This window comes from Aquarana catesbeiana, linkage group LG04 (assembly GCF_042186555.1).
Source record: "Aquarana catesbeiana isolate 2022-GZ linkage group LG04, ASM4218655v1, whole genome shotgun sequence".
Taxonomy (NCBI): Eukaryota; Metazoa; Chordata; class Amphibia; order Anura; family Ranidae; genus Aquarana; species Aquarana catesbeiana.
In genome coordinates this window covers 443,994,766-444,004,034 of record NC_133327.1, presented here as the reverse complement: position 1 = coordinate 444,004,034, position 9,269 = coordinate 443,994,766, and positions in this window count along the sequence as shown.

Here is a 9,269-nt window from a genome sequence, read left to right as displayed (position 1 = left end):
TCATGTATTTTTTTATTTTGTCTGACACAGTTAATGCTGTGTCTTATATTTTATATTTTGCAATGTTAAACTAAAATTATATTTTACTTATTTTTTATACGCCTTTTTGGAGTCATTGCCCTTTAAAGTCCCACCACAGGGTCTCCTTTTGTTTTTTGTGTTCCATATCAGGGATGCCGGCAATTTCACCTATACCCCACTAGAATTGAACTATCCTATCTATATAAATGTCAATGGTCCCAAAAAGTGTCAAAAGTGTCCGATCTGTTCGCCGCAATGTCGCAGTCCCACTAAAAATCGCAGATCACCACCATTACAAGTAAAAAATAATAATAATAAAAATGCCATAAATCCATTCTCTATTTTGTAGACAATATAACTTTTGTGCAAACCAATCTATATACGCTTATTATGTAGAAGAGATATGTAGAAGAATACAAAATGGCCTAAACTGATGAAGAAATTTTTTTTTTACATTTTTTGGGGATATTTATTATAGCAAAAAGTAAAAAATATTGTTTTTTTTTTTCAAAATTGTTGGTCTTTTATTGTTTAAAGCACAAAAAAAAGCTAAGGTGATCAAATACCACCAAAAGAAAGCTCTATTTGTGGGAAAAAAGGACGTCAATTTTGTTTGGGTACAGCATCGCACAACCGCGTAATTGTCAGTTAAAGCAGCGCAGTGCCGTATCGCAAAAAAAGGCCTGGTTATTAGTGGGTCCTTTCGGTTCTTAAGTGGTTAAGCACAGTTATCAAATGTGCCAGCACACAGTGTGCAAATTTGTTGTAGTTTAAAGTATATGCCATCGCAAAATAAAAAGATATGTAGTGCACCTCTGCAATACATGCACATTTCCTCACGCTTTATCCCTTTAAACACACCCGCAAAAATACCCAAATACAGAAAAATACCTGTCAATCTCATAGAAATGCACTCAGTTCCCAAGTCCTGCTGTGGGCTGACAACACAGTGGGGTTGATTTACTAAAACTGGAGAGTGCAAAACATCAGCTTCTAGGTTTTTTTTGTCAAAGCTCAATCGAACAACCTGAAGCTAGAAGCTGATTGGCTACCATGCACACCTGCACCAGATTTTGCACTCTCTAGTTTTAGTACATCAATGCCAGTATTTTGTGAACTGAGTGGTGTCAGCCCTGCCAAGTTGTCTTTTGTTAAACTACTCAACCCCCTCCAAATCTCTTCATCTCAACAACAAAGACACTAATCTGTAGTGCAAGATAAGAGAGGTAATTAGACTACCAATCAGGAACTGTGCACTTTGCATCCCCCCAGCCCTCCCCCCAAAGCTGATTATTTCTTTGTTTTGTTTTCAGGGGCCAGCATGCCAGCCAGCAGCCCTATGCATATTTTCAATTATTTTTATAAACTTTTTTTTTTAACCTAGCCAGGGAAAGGTTAATTCAGAATGTACAGAACACTAAAGCACGGAGCAGTTGAAGAATCTTTGTTGTATTTTTTCACCAACTACTTATTCTTCCTTGCTCGAGTCTATATATTAGGGTGATCATTCATGACAATCCTCTTGTTTTTTCACTAAAGCACGGTGTCTATTTAGAATATGAATAGTATTCTAACTATACACTGTCAAGATCCCAAATTAGCTCATCCCTACTTCCCTATCTTCTTCCCTTTTCCTCACTCAACCTCTCTCTACCTCTCTTCTTGAATACTTTCTCTAATTACCCATTTTATCTAGTTACAATATTAATATCTGGATTGAATATTATGTTCACATAGCTGTAAGCTTCTGTTCAGTCTATGGCTATATCTGTTTGTTCAACCCTTTCAGCACTTACAGGGGCAATTATTTGAATACTGATGTATGCCGAGACTATGTGCACATTGAAACTTTTGTATTTCGCTCAAAAGATTGTTTAGCATATGTCAATTCTATCTTTTACATTACTCTTTAATGAACAATTATTAAACAAAAAAAAAGATTCCAAATTAGCACAGACTAGTGTAAAATTCTTACTTAAGACAGATATGAAGGTTTCAGTCTTCAAAAATGTGCAAAAAAGGTAATAATACCTAACTCTTATCCCATGCAGAGCACAATCATAAAAGCTTCCGGGAAAGCCTAGTGGCACGGAAAGAATTTGTTGTTAGACATCAAATATGCTAGTTTTATAATAAAATGTGAGGAAGGTATTAATACTTGGGACTTTTTATGCTGCTTCTGGTCCCCTGGTGCATAAAGCATGAGTTTGAAAGTAAAACAAATGGTTTCCACAGTTGTAGATTTCAAATAAATAATTCATAAATTGAAGACAGTTATGAGTTTTTAAAGACTGTTATTACCAGAATCCGATTTGTGCTAATAATTAATATGCAATGGTTAGTCCCTTCCATTCAATTGGACAGTCTGAGTAGGTACCTGGATGACAACTTTGATCTCTAAGTTATAACAACAAAGATCTGCAATCAAATATGGATTATATCAGAGGGGTTCCAGTGATGTGTGAGTATGGTCTACATTTTATCTGACCCCAGAAGCAAGGTAAGTTTTTTTTACCTTTTTATTTTTAATACTGTTTGCTTGTGTATGTCCCACTTTGAAAGTTGTGTCTTAGTACATTTTTTGTAACTTTCTATGCACTGCCCGACCTAGAGATACTGTAATAGTAATAGAAATTAATACCTTTTTAACCATTCTAAAAGCGCATAAATCTGATGACTGTGGTATGTGGAAGTGTATTATATCATCAGTGCCCATGAATTAGTTTGTTGGTGATTGCTAATTTGCATGAGACTGTTCTCTGCATTGCAGCTGTTGGTGGATAGAACACATGATTACATGCAGATTAGTATCAGTTTGATGAAGTTATAGGCAGGGACAGATCTCATTGCCAGAGAGACATATGAGTGCCTGATGTGTATGTAAGGATTCCAGCTCACAGGATAGCTTGTGAAAGTTTGATTGTCCAGAAAAAGGATGTATTAATGGGGAAAAAAAGAAAATAAAGAGACTATAATCACATAGGATGAGGAGGTGGAGGATGAAGAGGTGAAGAAGGATGGGGTAGAGGGACGAGGAGATGAAAGACTGGAAGAAGAGAACAGTTTTCAACAGTTCTACACCATAGGTGGTCCAAGTCCCCACTGAACATGGAAGGGATACTTCACTCGATGTGAATCTTAGGGCTTTTATCCTAGGAGATTCTCCTTGGGATGAATCCTTTCTTTCCTGTAGCTGGGTCTGGACCAGTGTTTGGCTCTTAAATATATCAAAGTTCGGGTTTTGCACTTTCTATCTTGTTTGAAAGACCAGTGGCTTCTTGGTTAGGACCTTTGTACAGAGTTTCCCACATAGCTCCCCCTTCATTCATTACCCTGTGACTCGGTGGGATCTAAATCTGTTTCTCTAGGTGCTTCAGAAACTGCCTTTTGAACCCATTAGAGATCTTCCTCTCTCTACTCTACAAGGTGGTATTCTTTGTAGCTACAACCGTACTTGGTTTGTTGTAGCTGTATTAATGCAATTGTGACAGAGAAAATTGAGTACTGTCCGTGATACTTTTTTTATTTGCACTAACATACAATTTTTCAGGACAAGCTTTCGGGGTATGTCCCCTTCTTCAAGGTCCAAGCAGTACTGATTCACAAATTTTTAAGCAGAATGTTAAAGAAGAAAGAAAAAAAAAAAAAAAAAGGGAAAACCAAACACATACAAATCAATGGTAATAAAGATAGCAGCAGAGTTAGTGAGATAAGACAGAGGGAGAGCTAGGGGGGAATGTAGGGGGGGGGGAATACTAATCACAGAGCGGTCGTAAAACTTTAGCATAATGTGTAAGGAAACCAATATCTAAATTCAGGCCATTATTCTTCGTGTCAAAAAGAAGTATCATTCTTAGTTCAAACGTTTTCCTTTCCTGGATAGTTCTGAAATTCCCTTTAAGAACTAAGACATTGAGGTCTTCTATGGTGTGGTCCGATTGTGAGAAATGATGTCCCACAGGTGTGCATAAACTGTCTTCTTTATGTTCTTTGATGGTATGTCTGTGCAAATTCATCCTCGCTTGCAACTTCTGTCCTGTTTCACCAACATAAGATCCTTTGCTGCACCTTTTGCATTGGATGAGGTACACAACATTACTTGAGGTACAGCTGTAAGATCCCATGATATTGAAGGTCTCATTTGTGTGTGTAACACTTTTGGATAGATTTATCTGGTTGCATAGTTTGCAGCGTTTTTTATTGCAGGGTTTGCTACCATTATTTGTGACTTCATAATCAGAGTGAAGTTTCCTGCTGATTAGTTTGTGTCTGAGGTTGGGTGGTTGTCTGAAAGCCAATAATGGGGGTTGTTGGAATATTCCTTTCAGAGTTTCATCCTCTGTTATAATGGGTTGTAAATCTTTGATTATCTTTTTGATCCCTTCAAGTGCTGGGTTGTATGTAGTGACTAGAGGTACTCGGTTATTTGTTTTTTTCTCTGTGTATTGGAGGAGATTTTCTCTTCGGGTTTTCAAGGCTGTGTTTATGCTGTTGTTTATGGTTTTGTCTTTGTAACCTTTCTTATGGAAGGAGTCTGCCAGTGTTCTGAGATGTTTATCTCTGTCTTCTGGGTCTGAACAAATTCGGTGGTATCTGATGGCCTGGCTGTGTATGATGGCCCGTTTGGTGTGTTGGGGGTGAAAACTGGAACTATGAAGATAGCTGCATCGGTCAGTCGGTTTTCTGTATATTGACGTGTGTAGCTTGTCATCCCTGATGTATACTGTAGTGTCCAGGAAGTTGACATGTGTGTTCGAATAGTCCATTTTTAGTTTGATAGATGGGTGAAAAGTGTTGATCAATGAAAAGAATTGGTTTAGATTTTCTTCACCTTCAGTCCATATCATGAATATGACCTGGAGGACAAATTTCTGAACAGCATACAACAAAAGCCATACAGATATTATCACTATATTGATGATATATTCATGATATGGCCTGAAGGTGAAGAAAATCTAAACCACATACAACCCAGCACTTGAAGGGATCAAAAAGATAATCAAAGATTTACAACCCATTATAACAGAGGATGAAACTCTGAAAGGAATATTCCAACAACCCCCATTATTGGCTTTCAGACAACCACCCAACCTCAGACACAAACTAATCAGCAGGAAACTTCACTCTGATTATGAAGTCACAAATAATGGTAGCAAACCCTGCAATAAAAAACGCTGCAAACTATGCAACCAGATAAATCTATCCAAAAGTGTTACACACACAAATGGGACCTTCAATATCATGGGATCTTACAGCTGTACCTCCAGTAATGTTGTGTACCTCATCCAATGCAAAAGGTGCAGCAAAGGATCTTATGTTGGTGAAACAGGACAGAAGTTGCAAGCGAGGATGAATTTGCACAGACATACCATCAAAGAACATAAAGAAGACAGTTTATGCACACCTGTGGGACATAATTTCTCACAATCGGACCACACCATAGAAGACCTCAATGTCTTAGTTCTTAAAGGGAATTTCAGAACTATCCAGGAAAGGAAAACGTTTGAACTAAGAATGATACTTCTTTTTGACACGAAGAATAATGGCCTGAATTTAGATATTGGTTTCCTTACACATTATGCTAAAGTTTTACGACCGCTCTGTGATTAGTATCCCCCCCCCCTACATTCCCCCCTAGCTCTCCCTCTGTCTTATCTCACTAACTCTGCTGCTATCTTTATTACCATTGATTTGTATGTGTTTGGTTTTCCCTTTTTTTTTTTTTTTTTTTCTTTCTTCTTTAACATTCTGCTTAAAAATTTGTGAATCAGTACTGCTTGGACCTTGAAGAAGGGGACATACCCCGAAAGCTTGTCCTGAAAAATTGTATGTTAGTGCAAATAAAAAAAGTATCACGGACAGTACTCAATTTTCTCTAGCTACAACCGTGCAATGCAAGTGTTTGAGCTGGCAGCCTTATCTTGCAGGGAACCTTTTATGACTTTGCATAGGGACAAGATGGTTTTAAGATCTAAGTGGGCCACTATCTCCCTTGCTCAAATCCAAACATCAGTTTCTCCTGTCACCAGAGCTAAAGCAGCAGGCATTGATGGACTGCCCATAGAGTTTTACACAACATACAGCACCCCTAGATTCCTAGAACTTACATAGTTACATAGTAGGTGAAGTTGAAAAAAGACACAAGTCCATCAAGTCCAATCTATGTGAAAGAAATTATTGAGGCTTGCACCCTACCCCAAACCATGCAGGACATATTAATTCTATTGATCAATAAACCTGATAAGGACCCACACCACCCTGGATCCTATAAACTGATCTCCTTGTTACAGAAAGATGTCTACAATTCTGTCCATTCTATAAATTGTACTAAAATGAGTTTGTGCAACTAATAACTGTACTCTTAAAGCTGCAAGCACTTAAGTGTAAACAGTAAATGTGCTGTCACTGTGACAAAACCTGTAGGGTGGCGCCTACTCGACCTAGGTGAGAGAAAGCCGTACACTGAGAGTTGTCAGCTTTAGCGTGCAGTAGCAGTACGACCTTGAATTTGACACACTCTGTGATGTGAGGAGATGGTCCGTTACTTTGATTTGTATCTTTCTTGTTTTATTTAATAAATTATTTATATAAATGGTGAACACTATGAGATTCCTCTCTCTTTGAGATGTGCTGTCGGCTGCTAACCATTCAAAGAGGTTCCACTTGCTGATCACTTGTCTGGGAGCATGGATCTATGAGATTTTGTCTGAAGTTGATGACACAGATTCCCTGGTGTTATAGAACCTCTTAAGCCTCATTATTAGGACTTTCCTGGAAGTGAGAGCGTACCTTAGTTGGGATCTGGTGATGGTTTTCCATATTTATGTGGATTGATATTTGTCACGTACCAGGTGAGAGGCCAAGGTGCTTTGAGGCCTTCCCTTGCGGCTAAGTGCAGTGCACCCCTGAAGGTGGTACAGGGACTGCAATTCCCAAAGAAGCATGGTTTGCCGGTTACTGTGGTCTGATGAGCTGATCACTGGAAGGTAGCTGGACCGGCAGGATGCACTGTAGGGCAGGTGTGCTTGGGTGGCACCAGGCGAACTTGGCAGTAGAGCAGACTGGAAACAACCAAGAGCCAGGCTAGGGGTCATACACAGTAGATCAGTCAGTAGCAGGTTCAGATAGCAGAACTGGAACTAGCAAAACTGAAGCCGGGGTCATACACGGTTAGATGGGTAGTAGCAGAGTCAGTGAGCCAAGCTGGGGTCAAACACAATAAAGCATACAGAAGCAGGATCAGAAGTACAAGCCAGAGGTCAAACCAGGAGATCAAGATAAGCAGGTTAAGGCAAGCCGGGTCGGTAACTGGAAGTCAATGATCAGGATACACAGGAGCACAGGAAACACAGGGGAGCTGATGATAATCCAGAAATCTAGTGTTCACACCAGCAGGTTTAAATAGGCCAGTGGGCGCCAGCTTCTGTCAGGATGTGCGTGCGCCATTGCGCAAGCTCGTTCGCCTGTTTGCGCCATCACGCATCTGCATGCGCTGGCTAGTGCTGCATGCGCCATTGTGCGTGGATGTTAGCCAGATGCGCCCATGATGGATATTGGCAACATTGCCAGTTCTTCTATGGCCATTTCCCTGACAGTGCCCCACCCCCCCCCAGGCAGCCTCCGGATGCCTAAATGAGCCCATTTTTCTGTTGCAGAATCTTTGCAAGAGCCTAGGGGCATGTACATTGCTTGCAGGTTCCCATGAGTTTTCCTCTGCAGAATACCCTTTCCACTTAATAAGGAATTGAACTTGTAAAGTGATTGGATACCTAGAATTGGCGCATTTGAGGCATTCATAGATCTGGAAAAATTTGCCAGAATATTGATTGTCCAAATTTTTTTTTTTAAGAACATTCCAAACAAGCTAAAGAAGCCATTCCTTTATTCATACTGAGCTACAAAACAAGTCAGCCTTTAACCCTAAAGGTCATTCCCATAGGTTCATTGAGGTATTTCAACATATGGTGCAAGAAGATATAAAAGCCATCCCATACTAAGAAGAGAAAAGTTAAACAAACCAGAGAAGCCATTCAAACATTAGAAAAAACAAAAATATAGTGATCAGACCGGCTGATAAGGGGGAGGCCTGGTAATCCTCAAAAGGGAGGATTACTTTGCAGAAATGCAAAGAATATTGCAGGACTCAACCACTTATAAAAAAAAACTTCCAGGTGACCCAACTGGTAGATTAAAAATATCTCTTTCTAAGCTGATTGATAAAGGTTCCAAAATGGACAATTAACAAAAAAGAAGCTAAATACTTACTGCCCAAAGTTCCAAAAATTACAGTCACATACCAAATACCAAATCCCGAAGATACATAAAAATAACCCCCCCAAGGTAGACCCATAGTCAGGGATATTGATTCTATATATTCTAGACTTACATCAATGTTTTTCTACAACTGATTGCAATGACGGGCAACCTTAAAGACAGTAGGGAGCTTATTAATAAAATTAGGGAGATGGAGTTAGGAGAGAACACATTACTGGTTACAGCTGATGTGGAATCACTTTATACTAACATTGGTCAACAAGATGCTCTTATTGCCACTCTATGGGCATTACATAAATATTCCAATCTTAAGACCTCCCAAATAAAATTTCTTGTTGAAGCTTTAGATATGGCAATGACCAATAATTACTTTTAGCATGCCGGTGACTTCTATAATCAAGTGAAACGGGTGGCTATGGGCGCAAGATATGCACCAAGTGTTGCTGATATTTTTTTTAACAAATAGGAAGAAGAAAGCATCTTCACAAATCAGTGGCCCCCAACTAAAAATGTACCTATGATACACAGACGATGTATTCATCGTATGGCAGGGATCACAAGAACAACTAAAAGTGTATCTACAATATATGAATCGTAATAAGTATTGTATAAAATTTACCAGCATGTGCCATCCATCTTGTATTCAATTTTTGGACCTAGAGATCTATAAGTAAGGGTTTGGATTGGGGAATCTCCACTCATAGTTGTCACCACCCAAGCTAGGTGAGAGCAATTCCCAAGGGCCAATTTCTCAGAATCAAACGTAACTGTGCAAAAGAGGAAGATTATATGGCCCAGACTAACATGCTTATAGGCAGATTTATGGAGAAAGGATACAGCAAATGACAACTGGAATATACAGTGCCTTGCAAAAGTATTCACCCCCCTTGGCATTTTTCATGTTTTGTTGCCAGTGGCATATCATCCATAGGTGCAGGGTGTTCACTGCACATGGGCCTCTGTGGGAAGGGGCC